Source organism: Dipodomys spectabilis, unplaced genomic scaffold (assembly GCF_019054845.1).
Source record: "Dipodomys spectabilis isolate Male_0828 unplaced genomic scaffold, ASM1905484v1 ptg000004l, whole genome shotgun sequence".
Taxonomy (NCBI): Eukaryota; Metazoa; Chordata; class Mammalia; order Rodentia; family Heteromyidae; genus Dipodomys; species Dipodomys spectabilis.
In genome coordinates, this window is record NW_024870681.1 from 10,423,143 (window position 1) to 10,434,735 (window position 11,593).

The following is an 11,593-nucleotide window of genomic DNA, read 5'->3' on the forward strand; positions in this document are numbered from 1 at the left end:
GGTTCAACCAGATGAGTGGAAGTCCTTTGTTTCTTAAGTCCTGTTAATTTTGTCGTATCACCTAACATTTTGGATTTAACATCCACTTATCAGGGAGACTATGTACCGTTTGTCTCTTTGCTCTTGGCTTACCTCACTCAACATGATTTCTTCTAGTTCCAACCATTTCCCTGTGAATAGCATTATTTTGTCCTTTCTAATGGCTGCATAATATTCCATTGTGTATAGATACTACAATTTTTGGATCCATTCATCTGTGGTGGGGCATCTGGGTTGTTTTCCATATCCTGGCTATTGTGAACAGTGCTGCAGTAAACATGGAGGTGCATGTGTCCTTGTGTATTTTGCTTTTTTGAGACAGCAGTCTTGCTATGTTTCCCCAGGCTGGCCAAAAATGGCAATCCTCCTTCCTCCACCTCCTGAGTAGCTGGGATTATAGTATTACCACCATACAAGCTGCACCACTGCTCTTCAAATATGAGTACTGTGGAAATAAAAAGGATATGGAGGTGGGAATAATTACATCAGCTTTGCCGGACCACAGGAAAGGAAGACCCATAAACCCTTATATCCAGAGGCCTTGTTATCACACCCTGAGCATACTTTGAGTAGTAGATGAAGTGAATGAACAAAACAGCTTATGGTAGACCAATGTTGATGGGTGCTAACTGGCTACGGGTAGGATCCAAGTACACTCCCACCCCCTTGGCGTTTCCCAAGAGACTTCCAACTTTTCTAATGTTGTTTGTTTGTTTTGTTCGTGGGGCTCAAACTCTGGGCCTGGACGCTGTCCCTCAGCTCTTCAGCTCAAGGTGAGTGCTCTACCACTTGAGCCACAGTGCCACTTTCAGTTTTCTGGTGGTTAATTGGAGGTAAGAGTCTCACAGACTTTCCTGCCTGGGCTGGCTTTGAACTGTGATTCTCAGGGTCTCAGCTTCCTGAGTAGCTAGGATTACAGGCATGAGCCACCAACATGCAGCCCTTTCCTATTCCATTGCTGAGGACAGGATTCCCAAGAAGCATGCTGGGCTAGGTTAAGAAATCAAGGAAGATAGGGGAAATAATCAGTGCTCAGGAAGCTGGCAGCTATGACTGCCCAGTGGGGATAGCATCTGCACTGGCCCTATCAGGTCTTACACAAACAGTGAGGGAGAAGAGAAACAATGAGCTCAGCTGCCTCTCTGCATGTACAGAGCAGCTCCAGAGTCTGTTTTCTTATGCACGCAGACAAGCTTCTAAATTACACATTTCCCTGGGGTAGAATTATTTCTTTTCTCACTTCTTTCTGTAGGAAGCCTAAAACTTTTCAAGGAGATTTCTAGTTATGCCTATTTTCAAAACCGAATTCCGGTAAGTTTTCAGGACTGCCTTCTACAAAATAAACATTTGCAATTTGTATAAATGTATGTCACAAACATACAACTATGCACACACTTTCATTCCTCTCGACGATGGCTCTTCACTTCATTAAAAAAAAAAAAAAGTCTCCCCCATGAGCCAATAGTATAGGCTGCCTAGAGCTGGACTACAAGCAATATTAGCCTTGGCTGCAACAGACTCATCAGGCCACTCTAGCTCTTTAAAATGAATTCACAGGCATCTTAAAGAGTTGCCTCCTTGTATCTTGTATAACTGGTCCAATTCAAGCTACAAGGAAGAAGGAGTAAGGGAAAGAAAAGTGAAGTGCAAGAACCAAGACATGGCCCATATGACCCTGAAAGAAAGAAGAAAAAAAAAGATGAGAGCCAGAGACTGAAAAAGAAGCAACTAGTATGGGCTGCTTCCTTTTAAGGGAAAATGTTTAAAAGTGCTTTTTGTTTGGTGGGGGAGGGGGAGTCAAATGTGGGGCTTGAATCTGGGGCCTAGGTGCTGTTCCTGAACTCTTTTGTTCAATGACAGTGCTCTACCACTTGGAGCCACACACTACTTCCAGTTTTCTGGAAGCTAACTGGAGGTAAAAGTATCACAGACTTTCCTGCCCAGGCTGACTTTGAAAAGTACTGGGATCTAAAAAAAAAAAAAAAAAAAAAAAGTACTGGGATCTTAGGCTCCCAAGTACTAAGGATTACAGGCATGAGCTATCAACAGCCAGTTTGGTGGATGTTTGGTGGATTTTTTTTTTTTTATTTTTATTTATTTATTTTTTTTGGTTGTGGGGCTTGAACTCTGGGCCTGGGTGCTATCCCTGAGTACTTCAACTCAAGGTGATTACTCTACTTTTCGTTTTCTGGTGGCTAATTGGCAACAAGAGTCTCATGGATGGACTTTCCTGCCCAGGCTCTTTGAACCACGATCCTCAGATCTTAGCCTCCTCAGTAGCTAAAACTACAGGCATGAGCCACTGGCACCCAGGCAATTGGTGGATTTTTTTTAAAAGGAAGAAATTGGACTGGGAAGGTGGCTCAGTGGGAGAGGGCTTGCATTGCATGGATGAAGCCCTGGGTTCAATTCCTCAGCACTACATAAGCGGAAAAGGCCAGAAGTGGTGCTGTGGCTCAGTGATAGAGCGCTAGCCTTGAGCTGAAGAGCTGAGGAACAGCTAGCGCCCAGGCCCAGAATTCAGGCCCCACAACCAACTCAAAAAAAAAAGGAAAAAGGAAAAGGTTTATGAATGCTATAGAACTTATTAGATTTAACATTTGGATTTTGGTCCTTGGTAATAGAACCACGGGGTCCATGAGCTTTTGAAGTCCAACTCATTGAGCATTTTGTGGAGTTCAAATTGATTTCCAACAATAATCAAAGAAGCTCAATACTTAAAAGCCTAGGGGTGTATGTACAAATTAAAAAGCATTTAAAGTGAACTAATAATCCATCACAGTGGAAATTAAAGAGTTGCTACCACCCCTGGCTGGCTCCTGCTGATTAAAATAGAAAGAAAAACTGTGAAATATTATGATTGAAAACAAAGAGCTTGGAACCACTACCTTGAGAGGCAAATGCATACAAGGAGCACACGCCATCCTGGCTGGCCTACCTAACAGACAAGCCTTTTCCACCAGGAGTTATAGTTACAACAAAAACCTTCTGCGTGTTCACTAGGAGAGAAACGTGGCAGGTACACATTCTTTAGTTGAGCTATGAAGAAAGAACTTAGGCATGATCCAGAAGCCAGGCTGCACCACCATACACAGAACCACAGAAACTGACCAGCAGGTAGAACTGGCTACAGAGAGCAACTCCTCCAGACTCAGGACTGTCCAAGATATGCCTCTATGGTATTGTTTTCCTAGGGTGTTTTGGTTAGAGTGGACAAAGACTAGACTAGAATGGGGTTCTGGAATCTCAGAAACCAGTTCTGCTCCTTCCTGGCTGGATGGCTTTTGGTAAGTTCAACCACTGTGACCCTGAGTTATCACCATCTCTGATAATAACAAATAACACCAACCTACATAGGGTGCTGAGTAGTAATGAGATGAGCTAAGTGCTTACACAGGGCTGGCACATCTACTAAACCAAGATTGTTATTTTTAGGTCAGCAAAAACATGCTACTAAAAAAAAAGGAGAAGAAAAGAAAAAAGGCCGGGTGCTGGTGGCTCACGCCTGTAATCCTAGCTACTCAGGAGGCTGAGATCTAAGGATCACAGTTCAAAGCCAGCCTGGGCAGGAAAGTCTATGAGATTTGTATCTCCAATAAACTACTCAGAAAACCGGACATGGCTCTGTGGCTCAAGAGGTAGAGCGCTAGACTGGAGATAGACTTGAGCTGAAGAGCTCTGGGACAGTGCCCACGCCCAGAGTTCAAGCCTCACAACCGACCAAAAAAAAAAAAAAAGAGAGAGAGAGAGAGAGATTTGGAAGTACAAATAGACAAAGAATTTAGAGTCCTTTTTTTTAAATATAGTATTATGCCAGCCACTGCTGGCTCACACCTGTAATCCTAGCTACTCAGGAGGCTGAGATCTGAGGATTGTGGTTCAAAGCCAGCCAGGCAAGGTGTAATAACACTGGATGATCCATGCATATCTGCTAGTATTCAGTCCTTGTTAAAAATTTACTGCCATTCTGGTGATTACAACTAGGGCCTCATGCATGTGAGGCAAGTAGTCTCATTGAGCTACACCCTCAGCCCTACAGCCCCAATTAGTCTTTTTAAGCAAGAGTACTTCTTAGAAAGGGTTGGCTTTCTTAATGGCATGGCCACTAAGCCCAGTACCTCTGATTTACACAACCCAGCAGGCTCCTGAGTCTTTTTCTTCCTCAACCCCCCCCACCCTCCCACCCCCGCCCCCGCCCCCTGGACATTTCAGCCACTGTTTTTGTTGTTGTTGTTTTTTAAATGACCATGCCATCACCCTCATAGCCTTAAAAAGGAATATAAGCTGGCTTCTAAGAAATCAGAGCCTGGAAGCAGTTTCAAATCCCAACTCTATCACTTACTAGTTAGGTGACTTTGTACAAATTAATCTCTCTGAAGGACTGCATTGAATCTGGTAAAGATGAAATAAGATAATAATGGATATAAAGCCCTCACATATGTGGCTGGCATGGAATATCTATACCAGTAAGATTTCCAGAGTGCATTACCACATCAATTCATGAAGGAAAGCTTCCTATTCTATCTTATAACTTATACTGCAATTACAGAACAAGCATTTGAATATGAATGCTTGTGTTCCCAATCATCACTTCAGCATTGGGCTGTGTGGCTTCACTTTTATTTACTTCTATTTGAACCCTACTAATATAGAGATTATCTTTAGAGTCTCTGCATCTTCTGCTAGAGATAAGCCCCAGGAGTGGGGAGCACATGTAGTCTTTTTTTGTACGGCCACAGTACATAGGATACAGCAGAGGCTGAATACCATCCCTAAAGTACAATCCCTCTGCTTCTCATATGAATGAACCCATCTTACAACCTGTACCAGGAGTCCACAAGATAGATACCTCTCCAAGTAATGAGAAAGGAGGTAGGTCCACAGGCCCCACCCATCTAACCTAATTCTTTCCTCCTGCTTCCTTTCAAATCTTGTGCTTAGACATTCAAGAGAACCTCGACTGTCCTCGACTCTAAGATGATCTTTCAAATCGTGGATGCTCAGAGGCTTATCCCTGGCATTCATCCCTATTCTTTGCACTAAAAAATAAAATAAAAGCTTGCCAGGTGCTAGTGGCTCATGCCTGTAATCCTACTCAGGAATCTGAGACCAGAGGATTGTAGTTCAAATCCATCCCAGTCAGGAAAGTCCATGAGACTCTTATCTCCAATTAACTACCACAAAGTGGTAGATTGCTAAATTAAGCAAAATTGCTCAGGGACAGCACTTAGGCACTGAATTCAAGTCTCCCTGACCAACAAAAAACAAAAAACAAGCAAACACCTCACAGAGTGCAGGTAGACCCTATCTGTAATCCTAGCTAGTCAGGTGGCTGAGAGCTGAGGATCACAGTTCAGTTCAAAGCTAGCTAAGGCAGAAAAGTCAATGAGACTCTTACCTCCAATGAACTACCAAAAAAACCAGAAGTGAGAATATGGCTTAAGTGGTAAGAGTGCTAGACTTGAGCAAAAAAAGCTTAAGGATGGGCTGGGAAGGTGGCTCAGTGGTAAAGTGCTTGCCTTGCATGCATGAGGCCCTCAGCACCATATAAGCAAATAATACCAGAAGTGGTGTTGTGGCTCCAATGGTAGAGCGCTACCCTTGAGCTGAAGAGCTGAGGGACAGTGCCTGGGCCCTGAGTTCAGGCCCCATGACTGACAACAAAACAAAACAAAAAAGCTTAAGGACAGTGCCCAGGCCCTGAGTTCAAGTCCCAGGATTTGTGCACACATACACATGCATGAGTGCATGCACAAGCACACACACACACCACCACCAACAACAACCTCGTAGCCTAAAAAGGACTTCACCTTTAAAGGAATGAGGACAGGGCCATAACTGAGTATCATGTCTTGATTTTTTTTTTTTTTTTTGGCCGGTCATGGGGCTTGAACTCTGGGCTTGGGCGCTATTTATCTGGTACTTGAGGAAGCGAATCCAGGGCTTCATGCATGCTAGACAAACACTCTACCACATTCCCAGCCTAAAGTCTTCATTCTTCCCCCTCCCCCCCCCCCCCCACCACCCGGGTTGGTCATGGGGCTTGAACTCTGGGCTGGGTGCTGTCCCTGAGCTCTTCAGCTCAAGGCTAGTACTCTACCACTTAAGCCACAGCAGAGAACCCTTCCAGTTCTCTGGTGGTTAATTGGAGATAAGAGTCTCACGGACTTTCCTGCCTGGGCTGGCTTTGAACTGTGATCCTCAGATCGCAGCCTCTTGAGTAGCTAGGATTACAGGTGTGAGCCACCAGTGCGTAGCTCTTGTCTGACTCTTCTTGAGGAATGAGTAAAACCCTGCTAATGGTGGTAGCAGTGGAAAAGGCATAGGCACGCCACTTCTGGGACAGGCAGAGATAGGCTGACTGTGGAAGGCCTTTACCCCAGGAGAGTTGTCCTTGCCCAACCTAACTAACCAGAATTCTGACCCCAGACCAGGCAGTACTAAGAGGCCCAGGTTCTGTGGCCTGCCAAATCAGAGAAGCAAATGGCAGTGTCTTCGATGGCCAAGAGTTCATGATCTGAGGCAGGTGTACTAAAATTCAGTCTGGGTCCTTCTCACTAGGTGCATTACCACTGGGCAAACTACAGAAGAGGTAACAATAAATAATGCCTATCTCCTGGAGGAGAAAAAGATCAAATGAGATAGTGAAGCATTCAAACAAAGCCCCTCACACACAGTTAATACTCAATAACAGTGATTAGCTTCAATCACCCTTACCAGCATGGGAGAAAAATGCAGGATCTGCTCCTGAGAGGACCAACGAGAAACAGTGTTCCTGTGCCCCAGATTGATTCTTGGTGGTTAGGAGGTTAGGGCCTAAAACAATCCACTTAAATGTTCATTGTTATTTAAGTAGGCTTTTGTGGCTTAGCTGAGGCCCCAATATTATTGCTGTCATTCCAAACAACAAATCGCTCTAACACTTAGGACATAGGAAAAGTCACCTTTACGGTCTGTACTTACTTTATTAATCTCAGAATGGGGCTACTGTTGGAAACTTCTCAGAAAATCCTGTTATGAGCTGATATGCAAGACACACAGGAAAAATCAATATCATCATTTTACAGATACCTCTTTTATAGCCTTGGAACCAGCTGGTACTTCAAATCCATCTAGCTCATAATAAAAACCAGTTTGGATAGCAAGAAGACCCTCTTCAAATACAAACCCAACCATTCATTTATCTCAAGTCTGAATACAAGAGTCTAGTCTTGCTATCAGGGAGATTATCAGTCATATGATAATCCTACATGATCTCTAGGATTCTTTTGGTTCTTTAAAGTCCTTACTTCTTGTTATAAGTGCCTGCCAGTAGTAGAATCCTGTCCCAGAGCTAAGTATCCTCCCATCAACCTTCATTTTGTTAAGACTTTGCTTTCAGGGAGGTCAAAGAATGTACCAGCCTTATACAGTCCAGAGGTAGCTGCTGAAAGGGGCCTGTGCAACATCTGTTAACAGAGATGTATTTCCCACATGGCTAGCCCTTTACAAAACACTTTACCTGGGGAGGCTTCCAAATGAACCTTGCATCTGTTAGAACAGATGTATTATGTAGGAGAGACAGCTCCCCTGAACACCCTGAAACTTACAGGCCATTTACTACATATCAGACAGATGTAGCCATTGATGGCTGACTGTCAAATACATCAGATATTATATAACAGGTTATGTCTACAATTCCAATAAAGGATAAGGCCCCAAAAATAAATACACTTGGCTAACTAAAACTCATCAGTGACAAGCATGCAAGAAGCCCTGGGTTTGATTCCTCAGTACCACATAAGCAGAAAAAGCTGGAAGTGGTGCTGTGGCTCAAGTGGTAGAGTGCTAGCCTTGAGCAAAAAGAAGCTAAGGAGGGGCTGGGAAGTTGGCTCAGTGGTAGAGCGCTTGCCTTGCATGCCTGAGGCCCTGGGTTCCATTCCTCAGCACCACATAAGCAAAAAGAAAAAAGCCGGAAGTGGTGCTGTGGCTCAAGTGGTAGAGTGCTAGCCTTGAGCTGAAGAGCTGAGGGACAGTGCCCAGGCCCAGAGTTCAGGTCCCACGACCGGACCCCCCCCCAAAAAAAAAAAAAAGCTCAGGGACAGTGCTCAGGCCCTGAGTTGCAGCCCCAGGACTGGCAAAGAGGATTTAAGATAGCTTACAAAAACAGTAGCACAATAAACAGATTAAGAACAAAAAGAGAATTTGGACACAGGCATGTATGTGCTTAATTGATAAATAATTACTTACACTGCAAGTTTGGCTTTGAGTTCCTAGTAATCAGAGCAAAAATGGACATAATAGCCTTTCAATGTTTACATTTCCTATAAAAAGGAAAATAATTTCCTATTAAAAGGAAAAATAAATTTTTGGATATTCAGGTTACAGATTTTCTGAAAATGTCCTGGGGCAGGGGGACTCAGGAGACAGTGAGCATTCTAGAAGACAAAAAAAATTCTCGCCAGGTGCCGGTGCCTCACACCTGTAAGCCTAGCTACTCGGGAGGCTGAGATCTGAGGATCCGGATTTGAACCCAGCCCAGGCAGGAAGAGCCTCTCCAATTAACCACCAGAAAAAAGTGTTGCTGTAGCTCAAAATGGTAGATGGCTTGACTTGAGCAAAAAAGAGAGTGCTTAGGGACAGTGCATAGGCCCTAGTTCAAGCCCCATGACTGACTGAAAAAAGAAAGAAAAAAAAAACTCCTTAGAATGTCCCTCTATGAAAACAGCATTAAAAAACAACTTAGTGTCACTTAACGGATTTTTTAAAATGTGTGCGCCTTTCCTGGGACTCGAACTCTGTCCACTGAGCTTCTTTTGTTCAAGGCTAGCACTCTACCACTTGAGCCACATCGCTAATTCTAGCCTTTTCTGTATATGTGGTACTGAGGAATTGAACTCAGGGCTTCATGCATACCAGGCAAGCATTTTACCATTAAGCCATATTCCCACATTCCCTGGATTTTTGATAAAATACAGAAGTTCTACAGGAATCAAGAGCTACATTGCTTTCTGGCAATGCTTCATGAGTATCATTAATCACAACCCCAATTCATTTTATTTTTTTGGTCAGTCATGGGGCTTGAACGCTGGGCCTGGGTGCTGTCCCTCAGCTCTTCAGCTCAAGGCTAGCCCTCTACCACTTGAGCCACAGCACCACTTCCAGTTTTCCGGTGGTTTATTGGAGATAAGAGTTTCACAGCGAAGCAGCTGCTTGGACTTGCTCTGTTCTGAGTAAAGCTAGGGGAGAGGACAACAGAAAGCTGAGCTCACAGCATGGGAGCCTGGTGGACCTGGCCTGAAAACTTCGATGCTCCATTGGTTTTTTACCTGACAGAAGAACAGGAGAAAGACATATTCGGCCCAGGGGACGCATTCCTCCCCTGCATTGAGAAACACAGCCACACCCTCATTCAGCTGGAGCCCTGGTTCACAGCCACAGGCCACACTCAAGTCACTGTGGTGGGTCCACCAAAGGCCAGGCAGTGGCTCAGGAACATGGTTCAGTATTTGGAGCACCAGGATGCTCGTTGTCAAGCCCAAGGTTTGGAAATGCTGCAGCATGTCCGGAGCCAGCCCCTCACCAAGGAGGACTTGGCCTTTTCTTTCATTGCTTGTCCTGACACTGTGCTCCTGCTGTCTTAGCAACCATGATGAGTGATCCCTTCTCTCAGGCTTCCTTAAGAATAGGGCTTGATGCTCCTAGGGTTCCCTAGAGTTAATTTTGTCATAATAACTAACTTCCCTGGGAAGCCAAGAAAGACAAGGAAGGTATGGTGCAGGTTGGAATTTGTGGCCAGCCCCTCAGGGCTTCTAGGCATATGTCTGAGGGATGTCTCTTAAATATAAGGATGTGTTCTCATCTAAAAACTTATTATTGAATAATGATATGTAATAAATAAGCTCTGTCATGTAAAAAAAACAAAAAAGAGTTTCACAGCTTTTCCTGCCCAGGCTGGCTTTGAACTGTGATCTTCAGATCTCAGCTTCCTGAATAGATAGGAATAGAATAGCTAGGTGTGAGCCACCAGCACTCAGCACAACCCCAATTCTGAGTAACAAAAATATAAGCAACCTCCAACATGCTAGGTCTAAATATGAATGAATACTGTTAAATGCTAGCTAACACAACTTGGCCTTGATATGACACTCAGCCACTTGTTCCTGGCTCAACATGCATCTCCTGATTCTTCTTCACCTCTCTGACACAGTCTCAGAGCATTGTTGGCTGTTCATCCTTCTCCCTGGAGGATCTTCTACCTCATGGTGATTGCCTTCCTGAACATTTTCCTCTTCCCATGATGGAGCCTTGAGCTTTTTGCTCCTAAACTCTTGACAGCTTTCTAAAGGACTCCTCCCTCTATTAAGATCCTAGCTAGGCATCTCAAACATAAACATGTCCAAAGCCCACATCATGGGGTAGGGATGTAGCTCTGTGGTAGAGCACATGAACAGAACATGGATTCAGTCTCCAGCAACACAAAAGGATTGTTAAGGGATAGATACGTAAAATATAATCTTCCCCTTGCTCTCCTCATCTTCACCCTAATTCTTTCCCCTTTTTAGATCCCTTTGCCCAACCAGGAAATATCCATTTCTCCACATTCCTCTCTTCTACATTTGTGACATGAGCTTGCCATATAGCCCAGACTGGCCTTACTTAAACTCTCAATCCTGCAGATCTCTCAAGTGCTGGGGTTGGAATGATGCACACTAAGACACCCAGCACGCTTCTATAATGTATTTCCTTTGTCACCTAAATGGTTGGTTTTGCTCCCTTGAGCATATATTCTGTGGAGCGAAGGATCTAGGCAAGTGCTCTAACACTGAGCTATCTATCCTCGCCAACCCTAGTTCTGCTTCTCAACCCCCTCGTGGCCACCTTCATTGTCACCAGCAGCAAGTGCAAATGCCATCCTCTCACCACGAACAGATAATGTGCTCCGTTTCTTCACTGGACTCCCTGACTCAGCTCTTACCTCTCCAGCCCATTCTAGAATTCTATTTATACAACACAATCTGATCACATCTGTCTCATGTTTCGCAAGCACCCGTGGTTTTCTGTCCTAAAGGACAAGGACCTACCCTCCTTAAATGCTCATTACCTCCCTAGTCCTTTGCAAATCTGTTTCCCTAACCGACAGCCAAGTCAGTCACTATCCAGTGCTTTCTCTACCTAGTGATATTCTAACTACCTGCAGTGTCTTAACCTATTTTCCTGTGCCTAGTAAATGCCTGCTCATCCATTTAGCATTCAACCCAAGTAAGACCATAAGTAGAGCCGGTGGCCCTTTCTTCAGGCACGCACGCGTGCGTATGCGCACGCGTACACACACAAAACCCTTCATTTTCTCTGGAATGTCATTTTATTACACTATTCATAAGTCTGTCACCCCACTAGACTAGGAACAGCCTGAAGTCACAAGTAGGGCCCACCCCTCACAGTGGTTTCTCCAGGACTCAGTGTACAACACATTATAGATTCTTGAAGAAATGTTAACTGAGTGACCATCAGTTTAAAAAAAAAAAAAAACACTTCTATATAAAGCTTTTTAAAAAAAAAATCTCCTTACTTA